Source organism: Triticum aestivum, chromosome 2B, assembly GCF_018294505.1.
Source record: "Triticum aestivum cultivar Chinese Spring chromosome 2B, IWGSC CS RefSeq v2.1, whole genome shotgun sequence".
NCBI lineage: Eukaryota > Viridiplantae > Streptophyta > Magnoliopsida > Poales > Poaceae > Triticum > Triticum aestivum.
Window position 1 is genome coordinate 743,310,287 of NC_057798.1, and position 22,220 is coordinate 743,332,506.

The window sequence follows — 22,220 nt, forward strand, 5'->3', positions numbered from 1 at the left end:
TTCTTCGATTTTGGAGAAAAAGTTCAGAAATTTGGAAAAAATTCATCATGTTACAAAAAAATTTCATTGATTTTAAAAAATTCCACAAATTTTTAAAAAGTTCTCCAATTTTGACAAAAACTTTAAAATTTGAAAGAAAATTCACCGATTTAAAAATCCTATGCGCACCTCCTTTTTTTTGCTTTTTAAAACCAAGGGCTTTCGGCTATCTGAGAAATAATATAAAGAGATAAAGAAGTGTTAGTCACAAGCGTTAACATGGCCTCGTGGTTACTGCTGTCTTCTCTTGGCCGGAAGCTATTTTTACTGTACTAAATGGGCTGGCCTAGTAAGGAATGTGGTGCCGTTTAATTCGCCACCTGCAAGACCGGGCTTCCCTAAAAAAAAAAGACCTGCGAGACCGGGCCATGCACGCGACGGCACACGATCGGTCCCCAATTCGGTTCCGCGTAGTGCCGGGCACACACGAAACCGGGGAAAATCCTATTTGACGCTAACTGCGTCAAAATGTCGACCGTTCGCACAGGGCGATCCCCCCGAGCGCGAGTATTGGGCCGGCCCACATTCCCACAGCGAGGCAACCGGTTTTGGGAACCTTCCAGAAGGTTCCCTGAACCGGTTTTTCTATTTTTACACCAGCTTTTTGTTTTTTTGTTTTCTTTTGTTTTACTGTTTCATTTATTTTTTCCGTTTTTCTTTTTTTTCCTGTTTTCTTTTTTTTTCTGTTTCAGTTTCTTTTGAAAATTGTTCGGAAAATTCAAAAATTGTTCGTGTTTCTGAAAAATGTTCGCATTTCAAAAAAATTGTTTGGGCATTTCAGAAAATGTTCTTGTAACAATTTTTCAAAAATGTTACTGTTTTCAAAAGTTGTTCCCTTTACAGAAAAAAGTTCAAAACTTTTGAAATTCAGAAAATGTACCAGATTTCAATTTTTTATTCATATATTCAAAAAATGTTCATGCTTCCAAATTTGTTCGTACTTTTTCAAAATTTGTTCTCTAGATTCAAAAAATGTTCGTGCTTTAATAAATTGTTCGCGCTTCCAAATTTGTTCAGAATTGTTTAAAATTGTTCTCCAATTCAAAATTTGTTCTCAAGATTTAAAAAATGTCCGTGCTTCAAAAAAAGTTTGCGCTTACAACTTTGTTCTCAAGATTCAAAAATCATTCGTGCTTTGAAAAATTGTTCACAAATTCCAAAAATGTTCATGTTTTCGAAAAATCTTTGGGAAATTCAAAAAAAATTCGTTTTCATAAAATTTGTTCACATATTAAAAAAATGTTCATGTTTCAAAATTTGTTCACAAATTAAAAAAAATTGTCCGCATGTTTAATTTTTTCACTAATTCAAAATTTTGTCCCTGTTTCCGAAAATTGTTCACATATTCCAAAAAATACTGCAGTTTTGAAAATTTGTAATTGGCTTAACTGGTTTTACCTTCCGCTGAATTGGTTTTTACTTTTCGCCGCTGTGGCCGTTTATTTAGACTCCCGCTGCTTTTCTTATATAGTAACTAGCCTAGCGCATTGGCTAGAGCAGAGCGTGCGACTAAGTAAGGTCGTGGGTTCGAATCCCCACTACAGCACTTCTGTTTTGGCGAATTTTTCACTCCTTGACGGACAGCGAATGGGCCGGCCCAGGTGCACGTCCCCTGTGCGTCGCGCGACCTATTGGCCGCAAAATGCGGCATATAAGAGGTCTCCGAAACCGGGACGTTCAGGATTCGCTAACCGGGCGAGGCAAGCAACGCCACACGACTGGTGCCCAATTTCAGTTCAGGAAACCGGGCCTAGCCAGCCAAGCCGGGAGCTCCTATTGAGCGCTGCAGGCGCCGTTTCACGCCCCTGGCGCTTGCACGGACACGAAATGGGCCGGCCCAGCAACCCGCTGAAAAGCAAACGGCGAAGAAAATATCAGGGAGAAGTGGGACTCGAAGCCCGAACGCCCAGGTCAACGCCACATGTGCTAACCATTGCACCAACGCGAGGTTTTCGTTTACATTAGGAAAACTGTTCACTTTGACCTTTCAATCAGTACAAACATTAAACATATGCTATTATATACCCACTATAAATTATATTTGAATAAAGAAAACATAAATGTGAAAACGCATTCACATAAACCATGAATTCAAAAGAAAAGTTCACAAAAATAGAAAAACTTTGTGAATTTGAAAAAAGTTTATTGATTTTGAAAAAAAGTTCACCAAATTTGAAAAAGGCTCACCAAAATTGAAAAGAGTTCATCGAATATCAGAAATAGTTCACCAAATATGAAAAAAGTTCACTGAATTTGAAAAAAGTTCATCGAAATTGAAAAACGTTCATCAAATTTCAGAAAAAGTTCATTGAATTGTAAAAAAAGTTCATGAATTTATTGAAGACTTCATAAATTTAGAAAAAAAAGTTCATGAATTTGAAAAAGGTTCATCGGATTTAAAAAGATATCATCAAACTGAAAAAAGTTCATTGGATTTGAAAAAAAAAGTTCATCGGATCGAAAAAAGTTCATGAAATTTGAAAAAAAAATATCAAATTGAAAAAAGTTCATCGATTTTGTTTTTAAAATAAGTTCATCAAAATATTAAAAAGTTGATTCATTTTCAAAAAAAAGTTAATCGAGTTTGAAAAAGTTCATTGAACTTGAAAAAGTTCAATGAAATTGAAAAAAGTTCATCGATTTAAATAAAAAGTTTATGAATTAGGAAAAGAAATAACATCTATTTGTAAACATTTCACGCATTTAAGAAAAAAGGAAACAGGAAACAAAGAAGAAAGGAAAAAAACGCAGAAAACATATTTGGCATTTCCTGTATGTATAAAAGAATGGAAAGGAGGTTTGTATCCACCAATCAAGGTGGTGGTGTAGTGGTTAGTCTCAGGTTAGCCATCAACGTAGAGATCCTCGGTTTGATTCTTGGCTGCGCAGTTGATCTCCTTTTTTTGAGTTTCAAAACAGGGGGGGAAATGGTACTTGGGCGGAGCCCAGCTAGCGCCGCTGCAGGCGCCGGTTTGCAGAAAACAACTATAACCGGCGCCTGCAGCGCCAAATAGGAAATGCCAGCCAAGCCGGACTGCGTGACTGCAGTCCATGGGCTTGGGAAGCCTATAAAATAGAGGAAGGCCTTGGGAGAGGAGGACCGGAACGTGGAATTTTCTTTTTCAAGAAAAAAAGGCCTACAAAGCGCTCTCTCTCTCTCTCTCAAAAAAAGAGGCGCACAACACAGCTCTCCAGATAATGTTTCTCCTCCTTAGCCTCCTCGTCGCCGGTGTGCTGGCCTCCGACACGCCCGTCTGCCCGGCTCCCCAGTGCGGCAATGTGAAAATCCAGTATCCATTCTGGGTCAATACAGGCGACGCTTGGCACTGCGGTCATCCGAGCCTCCGCCTCGAATGCCGCGGCCGCACACCTGTTTTGTGCCCGCCGTCGGGAGAATACGCCATCGCCGACATCTTCTACGACGACACAGTCGACGGCGACCGGAGGGTCTCCCTATTCGACCTAGGCGTCTTCTCACAGCACAACAAAGCCCGCCCGTTCGTCGGCCGGAATCTCACCCTCCCGTACGGCTCCCACCCGACGCTTTCACTCACCGCCGGCGACACCAACCTCACCTTCTTGGTGAACTGCCCCTACATCAACGACACCGCTGGAGCGGGACACCTCATCGACTGCCTCAATAGCGAGGAACGCAAGAGCACTTACGTGTTCTATGGCGACTTCCTCCCGTACGACTACACCACCCAATGCGAGAAAGTCATCGCAGTGCCGGTTCTGAGAACGTCTCTGCATGGCGGTACAACTACAAACCTGCTTCACGCCGTCGTCCCTGCGCTGAAAAAAGGCTTCGAGCTTAGGTGGTCGAGGCCGGCGGCGATGAGTGAGTGCGGGGGCTGCGAGAATGGCGAGGGTTTGTGCGTCCACAAGCGGGAGGCGGGGAAGAAGTCTTGAACGTTCACGTGCGTGACAAATGCTAGTGCCGCTCCATGGGCCGTCGCTCTCAAATCTCTAGGTACGTACGACAGTGTATTGTATCCAGATGGTTATTCCTTCACAAACCCGCATGTTGTCACTATTGCTTGCTTTACTTTTGGCATTTAAAATTGATGCTTGAACTTGACGCAAACGGTCAATTTGGTGGTTGGTGCTAGAACTTGTGGTATGCATTGAACTGGTGCATCATCTTGGCTTTGGCGTGTAAATACGGTGAAAATTCCGGCCGTACACTACCACGGTGCTGACGAGGCGTGATAGTGTGGTAGGAGACCCGTTGTCTGACGACTGGATGGCCAAGAGGGGCCCTGTTGTCACTGGCTAGATGGCCAAATGGGCGCATCTGGCCGGTTATTTTTTGCGAACGCCCCCTTGATTTTTTTTCTCAGAAAAAAGCCCATGTAAACATATAACCCCTAAATCCCAATCTGTGTGTATGACCGGATTCGAATCTTAGATTGTACAACACGGAAGAAATAACCACGGGGCTGGAGTAGAAGAGTAGCCGCGCTTTGCCGCGGCCCTTGATTGTTGCGTTGGCAGCTTATGACAGAGCATTGTAGTTAACCTGCATAATTAAGCATCTTCTACCAATTTTTTCAACAACAAGAAAGCATCATCTACCAAGAAGAAACAACAATGTGCAAAGTTAACCATCTTCTTGTTCAGAGCAATCTCCTCCCCTTCTTGTAGTTAAAATCTCTTTCCCTTTTCCTTTTCTTATTAACCTTAGCGTTATTTTTTTTGTCCTGCTATACTTGATGTCATAGGTTTTTGAAATATCGTTTCCTTCATAACAGTACCAGCTCATGATATCTTGTTTTTAGATGCTATAAAGTAAATAAGTTAGATATAGAAACACCAATGAACCACTAATTTTAGAACAATCATACACTGTTTCATTTCAGATATTTTTACTGATTCTCCCACGAGCTAACAGCATGCATGGTGCATACGAACGCGAGTAGGTATACGAAATTGGAGCGACCATGCCTCGCATCACGTTTCACGACAAGCGAGTAGGCATACGCCGCTCCTAAACAAATCAATTTAAATTTAAACATGACTAAAAGAAACACATCATACAGACCATTGTGCTATCACCCACATTAATCACGTAGAACTATCAGATTGTAAAAACTTTGAACTCAAAATTTATTTGGTATTTTTGGATGGTAAAGTCATAGATTTTAGGTAGTAATAGAATCTACCACCCCTACCACATAACTCTTTAGTGACCGGCGAAAATATATGTACACTTAACTAAATGCATGTTAAATTTGGAAAGCTTCATTCACTTGGTGACTATTTCTTATTTTGTGCAGTTAACAAAGAGGGTACTGTACTGAAGATTGCATTACCAATAATTGCTGGTCTTTTGATTCTCACATGTGCATCTTTTGTATGGGCATACAAGTTAACAGGTAGAACAACCTTTTGTTTCAGTTTTTTAAGATGCATTGTCTATGACGTATTTGTAAGGCAATATTGATATGAAGGTATTCATCTTAGGTGAACGGAGAATCAGCAATATTCAGAACAATGCTACACGACAACCCTTGGACATATTCACGCTCAATGAACTTGAGATAAATATAGAGCTTCCGTCGGTTAGTTTTGAAGAGATCAGTACCGCAACAAATAATTTCTCAAACAACAACATGATTGGCAGAGGTGGTTTCGGAGTAGTTTATAAGGTAAGATGCCATTTCACGATAGTGATCTTGTTAGATTTTTTCCAATCTCATGTTCACTTCAAATTTAAGAATTATGTATTGATGTAGGGGATTCTCGGAAGCGGAAAGGAAGCCACTGTAAAAAGACTCAGTAAGATTTCTAGGCAAGCGGCTGATGAGTTCAAAAATGAGGTGATCTTGGTCACCAAATTGAAACATAAGAATCTCGTTCGGCTTCTTGCCTATTACGCTCACGAGGACGAGAAGTTGCTAGTCTACGAATACATGCATAATAAAAGTTTGGATGCCTTCCTTTTTGGTATGTCCTAACTTATGGTCGCAACTCACAAAACATTTTTCTTTTCTTTTGAAGACTTCTTGCAAAACTTTCTTTGGTTTACTGAGTTTATTTCGCATTGGTCTTCGAAGACACTACAAGGAGATCCATACTTGATTGGCCAACCCGGTTCAAGGTAATTAAAGGGCTTGCAAGGGGGCTTCTTTATCTGCACCAAGATTCGAGGTTGACAATAATTCATAGAGATATCAAAGCATGCAATGTCTTGCTAGATGCAAAAATGAACCCCAAAATAGCCGATTTTGGTATAGCAAAGATATTTGAGGGAAATGAGCCACAAGCAAAAACTACCCACATTGTCGGGACATTGTAAGTAATACATGAAACCAACTTATAGTTTGACATGGTAATTATTTAGCGGTCAAATAACTGACATTTTTGAAAATGATTCAAACAGCCACCACTAGGGAAAACCTTATACACAGAATCTTACCAGTAGCGCGTGTTAAAATGAGGCGCTACTGCTAATTAGCAGTAGCGCGTCTGCCAAAACCGCGCTACTATTACCCCATTAGCAGTAGCGCGGCAGGAACAGAATGCGCTACTACTATAATTGCCACACCGTTCCCGACGTGCTAGGTATAGTAGTAGCGCCCTTCTAGAAACGGCACTACTACTACGGATTTTAGCAGCAGCGCGTTTTCCCTTTCCACGCTACTGTTAAAGCTATTCTCACCTAACCCCCCACGTGGCCTGATTCCCTCTCCTCTGCTTCCTCCCCCAGTTCACCACTCTCTCTTCTCCCCCTCGTCGCCTCCGCCTAGCCGCCGTCTCGCCGCCGTCTCCCCCGACCCCGCCTCGCGGCCATGTACCCTGACCCCGCCTCACCGCCGTCTCCCCCGGCCCCGCCTCACCGCCGTCTCCCTCGACCCGCCTCGCCGCCGTCTCTCCCGACCCCACCTCGCCGCCGTCTCCCCCGACCCCGCCCGACCGCGCCTTGGTGCGCCCGTCTCCCCCGACCCCATCTCTCTCCCCGCCCTCTGTAAGCACTCTCCCCTTCCGATCCCTCTTGTTTGCTTAGTATGAACCCTAGCTATTTAGTGCTAGTTAGTATGAACCCTAGGCTATTTTTAGTGTTAGTTAGTTAGTTAGTATGAACCCTTAGCAGTAGTTCCTAGGTACTAATTAGTTAGTAAGAACTAGGTACTAATTAGCTAGGTACTAGTTTATTTTTATTTATAGTAAGTTTATTTTCAGTAAGAACTAATTGAATTAATAGAACGTGTTAGTAAGAACTTCTTGCTATTTTTTTAGTTAAAGCAATTTTTCCCGCATCGACGTGGACGATGCCTATCCCGCATCCTCGTCGTCGAGTCGGTGGAGGACGACACCTGCTTGACCAGATGGGCCATGTCCGGGACTGGGCTCCGCCGGGGTGGTACTGGGAGGCGCTACCTACCGGGGGGCGTAGGTTGGTGAGGAGCCAGCCTGTCGTTGACCCGAACCTTCTTTGGTGGCGGTCGCATGGTCCAGTGACGGTCCAGAGGCTCGAGGACCCCACGGAGGTGGTGCGTCACCGTGTCAGTGAGGAGGATGCGCACGTTCGTCGCTACTTGTTTGCGTTGGAGCACAGGTTCTCCAATACCTGGCAGGTTCTCCAGGGATCTCACTGGAGCTATGATCCTGTGATGGTTCCTTCTCTGTGGGTGTCCACCGCCCGCACCGATACCCGTCGTGTGCTAGGGTTTTAGTTGTATTAGTGATGTTATATGTATGACACTATTCGGGATGTATTAGTGATAATATTCGACGATGTACGAACACACATGAGATGATTTACTTTTGCTTATTCAATGCATGCTAATTTGAGTCCTATAAGATATTTTGAAATGTATATCTTGTGTTGCTCAAATATGATATGTGCTTGCCCAAGTGGCCGGTCATGTTTGCAGGTTACACCTCCGAGTGGCCTATGTTTTGCCGGAGTGTTGATTCATTTACGTCCCGGCAAATTTCAGGCGCTCGATATGTCCTATTTTAGCAAAGGTCATGCCGGATTTTTCCGTGAATTTTGGCATGACTTGTGCCAGAATATGTAGGAAATATCGAGTGCCCCGGATTTGTGTGTTGAGTATCCTGGTAGTTGTCTTCGATCGATTTTCAATTAATATTTTAACGATGAACATAGGAAATGTCTGACGATGAAAAGGATTTCGGTATTTGCAAATACTACGAAGACGAGCGCGGCCTGTGCGACGGAATCTTCCTAGATGATGATAGGCGCTTCAGCATCAAGCTGGATGAGAACTTCGAAGTGGATACAGTAAGTCACAACGACAAGTCTTTTTTCGTAATTAAGCATGACATATGCTTCATTTGCTTCAACTTATAATTTGTTTTTACTATTCTACTAGCGTATCCCCTGCCATGCAAGAGTTTTTGTATTGGATAAGATAGGTTGCAGTCGTACTATGGAGGTAAAGAAATTTTACTTGAAGACCGAGCATGGTTATATTTTCCATACAAAATTACACAATTCAGACGAATACACCTATTTTGGATGCAAAACATGGCGAGCACTATGCAAGACTTATGCATTTGAGCCTGATATGGTTATCACCTTTGATATTCGTCTGGAAGATGATATTGAAGGTAATACCGACATCTGGGTCAATGTGCAGAAGCCTCCAGTTATACCAAAATGTGAGTTTCTCAACCATATTTATGTCTTGATATTGTTTATTCAAAAATAGTTGACAATTAATTTCTATTGATAGCTTATTTCGGTGCAAGCAAACATGTCCAACGCTTGGTAGACAGGACCGTATACTGTGCCGGGGCTGAACTCAACTGTGAGGAGCTCAGTCATTATGTTTCATGACTTGCTAATCTTGATACTGTCAAGACAAATTTTCTTCCTGCATTTAGAAATGTTAGTACTGAAAACATGCGACCAATAGTGTTCGTACTGAACTATGGTCACATCTATTTAGGAAGGATGGTAAGATTTTTAATATTTGTCCTCAGTGCATCTTTTCCATACATTATTTTTGAAGCTAAACTTCATTGCTAAGTATGTTACCATACGATGTTCTTCAACAGGGAGTCCCGATGAATGTTGTGCCTTATGGGATCGAGACTAAAGGTACCATGAGTATTATTAGCTTACGACCAAGATATCCTACAGATTACTGTAGTGCATTCAAGATTAGCGACGAATGCTTAATAGTGCAAGACTAGACCAAATATGTGATGGGGGAGCGCAGCGAAGTACTAGGGGGCAGCAAACAGAAGCGCAACCCACGATTAGGAGACAGGTTCATCTGCATGCTCCAACTTGATCAAGGAGGAGAGCTACACATGTTTTATGTTATTTTACCTAAGAGAGAGTAGCAGGAGTGATTAGCTAGCTAGAAATGAGTTTGAGGATGATGATGTGCTACACTATTACTATGATGATAAAATAGCTAGTGTTGGTGGTAATGACTATGATGATTATTATTCGCTAGTGTTAGTGGTGATTAAATAAATAATGTTGGTGGTAATTACTATGATGATGATTAAATAGCTTGTGCTGGCGGATTAGATTCAAGTGGAGGCAACATGTGGTGCACATCGAAAGTACTACTAGTCCAAACTAGATCAAGTTTGGATTAGTAGTATACTTTTGACATGCACCACATATTGCCTCCACTTGAACCTAATCCACCTTCATTTGACACATTGGACATAATGATGTAAACCTCATAACTGGTATTGTACCAATATTTGTACGATGGAGAGAAAACAACATAAATACACTAAAAATAAAAAAAATAAAAAATGAATACTAGTAGCGACGGAGAGAAAACGCGCTGCCACTAGTATCATTAGCAGTAGCGTGGGGGTGAACAAACGCTACAGCTATTTGTCCTAGCAGTAGCGCGCGCCGGCACGCGTTACTACTAAGCAATAGCTGTAGCGCCTTATTAGTAGAGCGCCTACCCGCGCTACTAGTGAGCACAAAACCAGCACTACTGCTAGGATTTTCCCTAGTAGTGAGCGGTTACATGTCTCCTGAGTACGCGATGGAAGGTTTCTATTCCGTCAAGTCTGACACCTATAGCTTTGGTGCCTACTGTTGGAGATTATAAGAGGATTAAAGATTATTTCAGTCCATGTCATAGCGGATGACTCACCAAGCCTTACGGCTTATGCAAGTACATAAAAAATCTCTATTTTCAATAACCCAAAGCATCATAATAACTTTATGATTTCATTGGTTTAGGCGTGGAAGTTATGAAAACATGGAAATGTGAGAAGATTGGTGGACTCGTCAATTGTGGAAAATTGTCCACTTGACATAGTCATTAGATGCATTCAAATAGGTCTTCTATGTGTTCAAGACTATCCAGATGATAGGCCATGCATGTCATCCACTGTCTCCATGTTGGAAAATGAAACAGTTCCGCTTCTTCCTCCGAAGGAACCTTTATACTTTCGACAACAGAACCATGGAATAGGAGACCACGGAGATAATGTGGGCATGTCCGTGGATGACATTACTATCACCGAGGTAGAGGCATGCTAGATATGTACTTCCATTGATCTTTTATGTAAACATCTCTAGTTTGTACATTCATGTTCGTACAAATAATGAATAGTTTATGAATACATTGGAATCCCCTGTGTTATTTTCATATATGGTTTCCTTATTTTGAGAACTTCAGCAGTAGTTTCTGCATCTGTTTTCACCTTGTCTAGTGGAAGAAGCTACTCGATCATATGTGGACCACTTATGCGATTGTTTTTTCCTTCTATGAAATTTGTGCTTGTGAGCTTCCTATGTTAGTCATTCGGTATGAATTTCTGAATTGGTATTTTTGTATAAAGGCTGGTAAAAGTTCATATTTTTTAGAGTTGGATAAAAGTGATGACTTGATATTGATTAGGCTAGGTTTCCATGACTAATGCACATGACTATTCTTTTACTACAAAGTTGTGGTGGCCCTGGGCACATGGGACTTAGACTTCCCTTGAACTTGGTCTGTAACCACATTTGTAGTAACTTGTTTATTGTTTTGCCCCCACAAAAATTAAAAATAACCTATTACTCTTTTTTACACTTGAGGGGTCCGGCCATCCTTGTTTTCACAGTGTAGTGTATTACATCATGAAGATTGAAGATGATAGGTCCCAACACTGCTCAATTGGGTGCTGACTTCAGTCTCCAATGTTACCACATTGGTAAAAAAACTAGATATGGAAAGCCACTCAAGGATCTTAGATATGCTTAAAATGCAACACATATGTTCATTTTGAATTTTGTGCAGTGCATATGTTGATTTACCTGATACCATCAGAACATAATCATATTCAACCTTGTTGTTGACATCAGATTTTGGCATGGAAGATTTTTTTTATTAAAGTGACCTCAAACAAAGACGTGCTCTACATGAAGAAGTTTTGTATTGTCGACATGAACATCTTTGAAGTCTTGGTCATCGCCATCCGATCTCATCTCGAGGCCTAAGTTGTGTTGGAAGTACTAATATTTCATGTTTAGGTTACTGTTCGGATGATTACACCTACAAAACGACCTCATATGAGAAAATGGTTTACATGGTTGTCTTAGCCTTGTCAGAACGGTCGATTTTGATATAAAAATCATTTTAATATGAGGTCGTATGCAAAAATTAAAGCCTGCTCAGTGTGACCCTACCATGAGCAAAGAGTGACGCCCAACACAAGACATCCATATCAGTGTGTGATGGTTAGCGTGAGTTATTGCCTGTTTTGCACAAGTGATTCAGCCCTCAAGATTCACTCGCATCAAAAAACGTTCAACATGAAAGTTGTTCGCCTCGTCGAAACTGTTAAAATTGATTTGGGCACTTCTCCATACAAGTTTGTTTACTGCCTAAAAATGACCCGCGAGGTGCAACCAACTTTTAAACCGAGCAGTTTTGGAAAGTTCTGGTCAAACATCCGAGTTGGACCTAAATTAGGGTTTTGGACGTGAATCCAAACCATTTCCTTGCATGAAATTCCAACCGCCTTTTATATACATAAGGGATGACGACCGATTGAAATAAGAGCACAAAATCGAACATATCAATCTATCATACTTTTCATGTTCATCTATCTTTATCCCTCTCCCTTGCATCTTGCTTCTCGTTCTTCATCATTCTTCAAGGGTGTGTTTGGTTTGAGAATCAAGTGTAATGTAATGGGATGGTTCGATTATGGAGGAATGGATCAGTTCCGTTCTTGCGTTTGGTTTGAACTAAAAAAATGGAATGGAATGGTTCTATTCATGTGTTTGGTTGGAGAGATGGGATGTGGAAATAACTAGTCAATATATTCTCTAAAATGACTTCCTTCTATACATCAGCTTGACCAATACAGTAGCGATAACCATTACAATACATGTATGAAATAATTCTTTTGTATTTTTTGACATTTACAATTCTTTTGTATTAGCATACACGATGGCATATACACACAAATCCATCACGTCTTGGCTTGATGTGGCTAATCAGTGCTATCATCAACCTTGAGCTAGGGGATTAGGAGAGGAAAGAGCCGATCTCTGCTAGGATCAAAATTATATATGAATGTGTACTGAACCATCGCCAGGATCCCTACTAGCTAGTCACTCATGCTCTCTGCTTGTCGATCGAGTCCTCGGCCTATGCTACTATTAGGGAGATTAGGGAGGTGAAGAAGCACGTGTTCATCGCCGCTAGCCCGTCATAGCAATAGCTCGTCCACAGCTCGCCCGCTGGGAAGAGATTCGAGGGAGGTGAGAGCAAGATGGGGAACGAGAGAGGGAGAAATGTTGGGGAGGTGAGGGAGAGAGCTGCGGCGCTGGCGCATATCGTGGTGGGGAGTGGGGAGACAAGGGTGAGTGACCCGTTCCACATCGTTCCATCGATTTGGAGGTACGAGTGGATTCCGCATATCAAGTGAATATTCAGTTTCTGGGAACGGGTTGGTTCTCCTTCCTCGACCCAACCAAACATGCAAACGAGTCTTGGGTGCGGGTCAGACACATTATATTCCAGCTGGTGATACAAACCAAACACACCCCAAGACTGGAGGGCAGTGAACCTCGAGGCTCTAGGGGTGGTTAACCCGACCTAGGGTAGCCCATAGCCGTCGTTTTGTCCTAAAGGTGTCCCTCCCGGGCGAGCAGGGTTTCAGATCTACAAAAGCATCCGCCGGATTGTCTTGCTATCGCGCTTCCGGTGAGCCTCCCTTGGTGCATGCTTCCACACATCGCATTCGGTGTCAAGGGTACACAAGTGACATGTTCGTGCGCGAGCACACTTTTTGGCCACTCCGTTAGGGATGAAGCTTCGAACGGTCTCCAACCCATTCTTGCTACGAAAGATCATCATTAAGGGTTTGCAATCTACAATGGTAATATGAATACCCAATCCCCTTGTTTAGATGCAAATAATTCATATGGTTTTACTTAATCGTTTAATGAGTATAATCTATTGGCCAGCCGTATTTTTTTCAATCATTCAACTAAATACATGGAAGGGCCGATTCAATGCAATTTACATGCTTCAACTTATGATACTAATAACATGCACCATATGTATTCTAACTGCCATGCATCAGCGACCCCACAAATTGTTATGCCGATGAACAACATGATGGGTTCGGTTAACAAATTTGAAACACCACATGTTATAATTTCCAACACCATGCAAGAAAGTGTTTCACCGTTTTATGCATCGGCACTAATTTGCAATATGCTAGTCTGAACATGCCGATGGATGAGATAATTGATCATGCTACTACTAGTTATTCAGCTAATTACTCTAAATCATTGTATGCTACAAACCATGTTAATAATATTCCAACACCATACACAATTGTAGATGTTCATAATTTGGATCTGCATGGTGGAGATGGCCTAACATGAGTGACAGTTATACAGGAGCACATGCACCTTTACATAATATTGTAGCATGTAATGCATCCTCTACACAATTGCAAAATTTCAGCAACACTCAAGAATTATTGCCTAACATGAGTGACAGTTATACAGGAGCACATGCGCCTTTACATAATATTGTAGCATGTAATGCATCCTCTAGACAATTGCAGAATTTCAACAACACTCAAGAATTATTGCCTAAAGTGTTTGAAAGTATTGTAGAGCAATCCCTTCCAGATGTGGTTGTGGCTGAGCTAAAAAAGAGGTTGGTACAAAATAAGAGAACTAGTGCTCTTTGCCTTTGAACAATATTGAAAGGGGTTGTTTCCTGATTATGCTGCAATAAAAGCTAGAGTTTTACAAGAAGATGAAACTTTGCCAATTGATAGAATTGGCGGGAGAACATATGGTTATACAACAGTGCATACGCCCATCCCTAGTACCGTGATATATTATACACCACATACATAATTGAAAAAATTTCGACAACAATATAACTCATTGTCGAAAGATCCAAAAAGCATTGGGGGGGAGCTGATCTAGAGCGGGCTATACGTGAGAGATTGGTTAAAGCTTTACATGTAGGATGCAAGTTCTTTGCCAGGAGAAAATTAAAAGAAAATTGAATCAAATAAAAGAAACATTGCCAATGGATGGAATTGGAAAAAACAAGACCGATTAGGATAATAAAGGTAATTCGATTCTTAAAAAAGGTGAATCAAATAATACATATGCTGAATCTATGAAAACCTTGACAGTTAGTAGAACCGATAAGAAGGATGATTTAGAACATGAAAGTGCTTCGGATGGAAAAGCCAAATCAAGTATTTCGAATCCATCAATTCAAAAGAGGCAAGCATTATTGAGAAAGGACATGGCAAGCATAGTAAAACAACCATGCTTGATTTTTCTAAAGTTCTGAAACCTATTTCTTGCCATATGAGTTTTGTGCCATAGAACTTGACGAGCATGACGAGAAACAACATATAGCTGAACCAATTCAGTTGAAAAAGGCTACCAAATTGATGATGCACCAGATTAGAAAATGAAGATGACAAGGTGTTGGGGAGCTATCCGAAGGCAGAGCAAGATATTGTTCAAGTCACACCACCATCATGCTTTGTGATAACCCAGAAGTATAGAGGATCGTGACAGTCTCCGAGGGCAGTATTTCACCCAAATTTATTGATAAGACACAAGGGGAGCCAAAGAATATTTATGAGCCTTAGTAGTTGAGTTGTCAATTCAACCACACTTAGAAAATAATATTTCTATAGCAGAGTGTTTAGTAGCACAGTAGTTTGACGTCTTTGATAGTAGCAATAATAGTGGTAATAGTAACAAGAACAATAATAGTAGCAGTTTGTAGTGATTGTAACAAGAACAACAGCAGTAGTAATATAATGTAGCAAAGACAATAAGATGAAAGCACATGCATTGGATCAATGATTGACATTTGTGTTGGATGACATTCATCACATAACAGTCACAACCTAGAGCAACACACAATTTCTCCAATTCATCAATTCAATATAGGATGTATTTCATATATAGTCATATGTGCTTATAATAAGAACTTGCATGACATCTTCTGTCCTACCCTCCCGTGGCAGCGGGCATAAGGAAATCTAAGGGATATTAAGGTCTCCTTATAATATAGAATCAGAGCAAAGCATTAAGACATAGTGAATACATGAACTCCTCGAATTACAGTCATCCCCAGAGAGTATCCAATTATTGTCACCTTGGGGTCTACGGATCAGAACAATAACAAGTGCATATAACTAGCAGATAGGACTAAGAATTAAAATATATTAATGATAACATAGAGGGTTTAGATCTAATCACACTCGGTCCCTAATGATAAGCATTAAGCATAGCAAAGTCATAGCAACATCAATCTCAGAACATAGTGGATACTAGAGATCAACCTCTAACAAATTGACTCACTTACAAGACAAATCTCTTCCAACGCCATCACCGTCCAAAAATCCTACGAAGGAATTACTCACTCCTAGTGGTTAGTGATGACCTACAAGTATAGTGGATCAATCGTATTCCTTTTGATAAGTAGAAGGAAATGATAATTGAGGAGCAGAAGGAAATGATAATTGGTTTTCAGCAAGGTATTTTCTGCAAGCACTGAAACTATGAGTAGCAGATAGTTTGATAGCCAGATAATTTGTAACAAGCAACGAGTAGTAACGGTAACAAAGTTGCAGCAAGGTAGCCCAATATTTTTGTAGCAAAGGACATGCCAGAACAAACTGTTATAGAAAGTAAAACATTCTTGAGGACACACGAGAATTTCATCTAGTCACTTTTCATCATGTTGGTTTGATTCACATTCGTCACTTTGATAATTTGATATGTGGGTGGACCGGTGCTTGGGTGCTGTTCTTACTTGAACAAGCCTCCCACTTATGATTACCCCCTCTTGCAAGCATCTGCAACTACAAAAGAAGAATTAAGATAAATCTAACCATAGCATGAAACATATGGATCGAAATTAGCCCCTTACGGAATAGCGCATAAACTAGGGTTAAGCTTCTGTCACTCTAGCAATCCATCATATAGTTACTACTCCACAATGCATTCCCTTAGGCCCAAAGATGGTGAAGTTTCATGTAGTTGACGTTCACATAACACCACTAAGGGAAACAACAACATACATCTCATAAAAATACCGAATGAATACCAAATTCACATGATTACTTATGATAAGCATTCTCCCATGTCCTCAAGAACAAAAGTAACTACTCAGAAATCATCAGCATGTTCAAGATCGGTGGGGTAATAAATAGCATAATGGATCTGAACATATAATCTTCCACCAAATGAACCAACTAGCATCAACTATAAGATGTAATGAACACTCCTAGCAACCCACATGTACCAATCTGAGGTTTTGATACAAAGATTGAATAGAAGAGATGAACTAGGGTTTGAGATGAGATGGTGCTAGTGAAGATGTTGATGAAGATTGGTCCTCCCACGATGATAGGGTTGTTCGTGATTCTCGTGGCTTTGATTTCCCCCTTCCGGAGGGAAGTATCCACTTCGGAATCGCTCCGTCGGAGAGCAAAAGTGCTTCTGCCTAGGTTCCGCCTCGAGATGGCGGCGCTTCATTCCGAAAGTCCTCTCTAGATTTTTTAGGTCAAATAGGCTTATATACCAGAAGATGGGCATCATAAGTGGGCCAGGAGCTCCACAAGCCACCAGAGAGTGGCGAGGGGGGCCACGCTCTAGTGCCTTGATGACCCCCAAGTATATGGGATCATTCGTAGTCCTTTCAATAAGTAAGAGTGTCGAACCCAACGAGGAGCAGAAGGAATTGGCAAGTGGTTTTCAGCAAGGTATTCTCTGCAAGCACTAAAATTATAAGTAAAGAGTAGTTTGATAACAAGATAATTAGTAACGAGCAAGTAACGGTAATGGTAACAAAAGTACAACCAGGTAGCCCAATTCTTTTGAGGCAAAGGACATGCCAAAACGGTCTCTTGCGATAAGCAAAGCATTCTTGAGGGTACAAGGGAATTTCATCTAGTCACTTTCATCATGTTGGTTTGATTTTTGTTTGCTACTTTGATAATTTGATATGTGGGTGGACTGGTGCTTAGGTGCTGTTCTTACTTGAACAAACCTCCTACTTATGATTAACCCCTCACAAGCATCCGCAACTATGAGAAAAGTATTAAGAAGAACCAATCTAGTTGGCCAAACCAAACCGATAATTCAAAGAGAAATACAAAGATATCAGATCATGCATATTAGAATTCAGAGAAGATTCAAATAATATTCATAGATAAATTGATGATAAATCCACAATTCATCGGATCTCAACAAACACACCGCAAAAGAATATTATATCAGATAGATCTCCAAGAACATCGAGGAGAACATGGTATTGAGGATCAAAGAGAGAGAAGAAGCCATCTATCTACTAGCTATGAACCCGTAGCTCTATGGTAAACTACTCACGCTTCATCGAAAGGGCAATAGTGTTGATGTAGAAGCCCTCCATGATCGAATCCCCCTCCGACAGGATGCCGGAAAAGGCCCCAAGATGGGATTGAAGGAAATATGCCCTAGAGGCAATAATAAAGTTATTATTTATTTTCTTATTTCATGATAAATGTTTATTATTCATGCTAGAATTGTATTAACCGGAAACTTAGTACATGTGTGAATACATAGACAAAACAAAGTGTCCCTAGTATGCCTCTACTTGACTAGCTCGTTTGTCAAAGATGGTTATGTTTCCTAACCATAGACATGTGTTGTCATTTGATGAATGGGATCACATCATTAGGAGAATGATCTGATGGACAAGACCCATTCGTTAGCTTAGCATTATGATCATTACAGTTTCATTGCTACTGCTTTCTTCATGACTTATACATGTCCCTCAGACTATGAGATTATGCAACTCCCGAATATAGGAGGAACACCTTATGTGCTATCAAACATCACAATCTAACAGGGTGATTATAAAGATGCTCTACAGGTGTCTCCGAAGGTGTTTGTTGGGTTGTCATAGATCGAGATTAGGATTTGTCACTCCATGTATCGGAGAGGTATCTCTGGGCCCTCTCGGTAATGCACATCACTATAAGCCTTGCAAGCAATGTGACTAATGAGTTAGTTGCACGATGATGCATTACGGAACGAGTAAAGGGATTTGCCAGAAACGAGATTGAACTAGGTATGATGATACCGATGATCGAATCTCGGGCAAGTAACATACCGATGACAAAGGGAGCAACGTATGTTGTTATGCGGTTTGACCAATAAAGATCTTCGTAGAATATGTGGGAGCCAATATGAGCATCCAGGTTCCGCTATTGGTTATTTACCGGAGATATGTCTCGGTCATGTCTACATAGTTCTCGAACCCGTAGGGTCCGCACGCTTAATGTTCGATGACGATTTATATTATGAGTTATGTGATTTGATGACCGAAGTTTGTTCAGAGTCCCGGATGAGATCACGGACATGACGAGGAGTCTCGAAATGGTTGAGACATAAATATTGATATATTGGACGACTATATTCGGACACCGGAAGTGTTCTGGAGAAGTTTCGGATATAACCGGAGTGCCGGAAGGGTTATCAGAACCACCGGAGAAGTAATGGGCCTCATTGGGCCTAAGGGAGAGAGAAAGGGGTGGCCAGGGGCTGGCCGCGCCCCCCATGGGCCTAGTCCGAATTGGACTTGGGGGAGGGGCGGTGCCCCCTCCTTCCTTCTCCTCCCCCTCCTTCCTTCTTATCCTAGTAGGACTAGGAAAGGGCACTACTAGGGAAAAGCCTAACAACAGCGAGGGTTTTAGGCCTGTCAGTAGCGCGGGATGGTGCGCTACTGGTACGACGCTACAGCTAAAGCTTAGTAGTAGCATGCCTCAACCCACGCTACTGCTAAATCGACTTAGTAGTAGCGATTTCCCGGAGGAGCGCTACTGGTAATTAGTAGTAGCGCTTCTCCCTTCCCGCGCTACTACTATTATTTCGTATTTTATTTCTTTTTTATTTCATGTTGTATTCATACACCTTTACACAAGTTTTCATACAACAGGAATTTAGAGATTGTTTTTACATCATAATGAGTTATTACATCACGGGGTGAAATAACCGTGGACTAGTTTCAAGTGGATGTCCATCCACTTGAAACTAATCCGCGGTTCTTGCACCCAATGATATAATAAATATCATCATCATCATCATCATCATCATATCATTAACAACTTATCATCATAATACATCATTGTCATATAACACCTCCTCAAGATCATCATTTTCATCAATGACATCACACAACAAATTGGTCACTAGTCGTAATCACAAGTACTCCTCATCATCAATTCTAACACATTGTACCACATAATAAACATATTGTACCTCATAGGACCTACTACATTCTCTTAGGACCTACTACATTCTCTAAGGTAAAATAGCAAAAAACAAGATAGCCCCTGACTCTCCATTATGGAGAATGGAGATTATCCTGTCTCCAATTCAGTGTAGTGGGTTTTGTCTACCATCTTCCGCACATTCTTTGAAGAATCAAAATAAGCTATCAATGGAAATAAGCTGTCAACTATTTTGAAATAAACAATATAAATTAGTTAATAACTATGTTTGAGAACTCACATTGCGGTAGAATCGGAAGCGTATCAACAAGGACCCAAATGTCCATATTGTCTTGCTCAATGTCAGGATCACCAAGATCCATGGTGACAATCATACCCTCATAAAAACCATACATTTTGCAAAGTGCATCCCAATTTTGGGAACCAAAATGGGTTATGCTATGAGCATTGCACAAATTTACTTCAAAATCCATATCATGATGGGTCCTTAGGTGTATTTTCTTTGTTTCAAAATTTTCATGGTCTTCAAAACCCATCCTCTCCAAGACATAGCATCTTGCATGGCATGGGATAAGCTAGTCGAATTGTAAAAGATGAAAATTAGACGTTGAAATAGTTGAAGTCATGCTTAATTACGAACAAAACACTTGTCGTTGTTGCGTACCATTTCAACATCGAATGTCTCCTCGAGCTTAATGCTGAAGCACCGATCTTCGTCCAGCTCAACTAACCTGTCGCACATACCTCGATCGTCGTGGCAATAGCTGCACTCCCCTGGGAGACTGTCGTCGTCCGAGTACGACATTTCCTACGTTCATAATTCAAAGATTAAACTTGTACATATTCTAGCACAAGTCATGCCAGAATTCACGGAAAAATCCGGCATGACCTTTGCTAAAAAAGGACATATCGAGCGCCTGAAATTTGCCGGAACGGAAATTAATCAACACTCCGGGAAACTATAGGCCACTCGGAGGTGTAACCTGAACATGACTGGCCACTTGGGCAACCACATATCCTATATGAGCAACACAAGATATACCTGGAGATTTGGCAGGTCCCACCTCAAGGTCGGAGGGGGTCGGTGACGGGGACGACGGCGGGGATGATGGAGGGGCTCCTTGATTTCTGCAAAAGCAAAAACCCTATAAGTTATCACTAATACATCCCGAATAATTGCTTAAACTAAAAAAATAACAACAAATATGACATGTTCAACTAGTTCTATTAATTCAACTAGTTCTTACTAAATATAAACTTACTATAAATAGAAAAAAAACTAGTTCTTTCTAAAAATAAAGTAGTTCAACTAGTTATATTAATTTACTTACTAAACTAGTTCAACTAAAACTAAACTAGTTCAACTAGTTTTTTAATTTATTTACTAAAAATACATTAGTTCTATTAATTCAACTAGTTCAACTAGTTTACCAATTTACTTACTAAACTAGTTCAACTAAAACTAAACTAGTTCAACTAAATCTAAACTAGTTCAACTAAAACTAAACTAGTCCAACTAAAACTAAACTAGTTCAACTACTAAAAATCATTATCTATGAACCCTAAATTAACATCTACTACTACTAAAAAACATCTAGTACTAAATAATTAAGCAGAGAGAAAGGGGGTGCGAGGGGTGGGAGGCTTACAGAGAGGGGAGAGACGGTGGCGGGGAGGTGCTCGGCGACGGAGAGGTAGGGGCGACAAGGGCGGGCTCGGGATCGGGAGGCGGCGGTGCTGGGCGGGCTCGGGCGGCGGCGGTGAGGTCGACGACGATAACAGTGAGGTCAAGGGCGGCGACGGTGAGGTTGAGAGCGACGGCGGGCGGCGGCGCTGAGGTTGAGGGCGGGCGGCGGTGGTGAGGGCAGGCTTGGGCGGCGGCGACAGAGGAGTAGGGGAAAGGGGGGGAATGAAGGACTTAGCCAAATTTTGAGCCGGCGGGTGGTTAATTCAGAAGTAGCAGTAGCGCGTTCCGGAAAGCGCACTACTGCTACGTTAGCTACAGCGCGTTCTTGTATACATGCTACTGCTGCTCCTTTCTCTTTTTTCCCTTTTTCATTTATTTTTCTTCACATTTTTTTCCTTTCGCCTTATTCTATTTCTTTCATTTTCAATTACCTTTCTATTTGCTTTCCATTTAATTTTATATCCTTTAGCAGTAGCGAGTTTAGAAGAAAGCACACTGCTACAAAGGAAGTAGTGGTAGCGCGGTTCTATATGGATCACTACTACTATGTGTAGCCTATCGGCTAAGCCGTGGGAATTATAGTGGTAGCGCTTGTTTCCGAACATGCGCTACTGCTAACGTTTAAGCTATAGCGCGCTTTGCGTGAATGCGCTACTACAAATTAGAAGTAGCACCCTATTTTAACCAGCGCTACTGCTATACCTCTGTGTATAGGCTTTTCCCTAGTAGTGGGGAGGGGGAGTCCTACTCCTACTAGGAGGAGGAT

At 41.3% G+C, this 22,220-nt stretch overlaps 1 pseudogene; it reads left to right on the forward strand.

Moving 5' to 3' along the window:
• The first annotated feature begins 335 nt into the window (after positions 1–335).
• LOC123039540 (G-type lectin S-receptor-like serine/threonine-protein kinase B120) lies at positions 336–10,537 on the forward strand (annotated as a pseudogene).
• Positions 10,538–22,220: the final 11,683 nt, after the last annotated feature.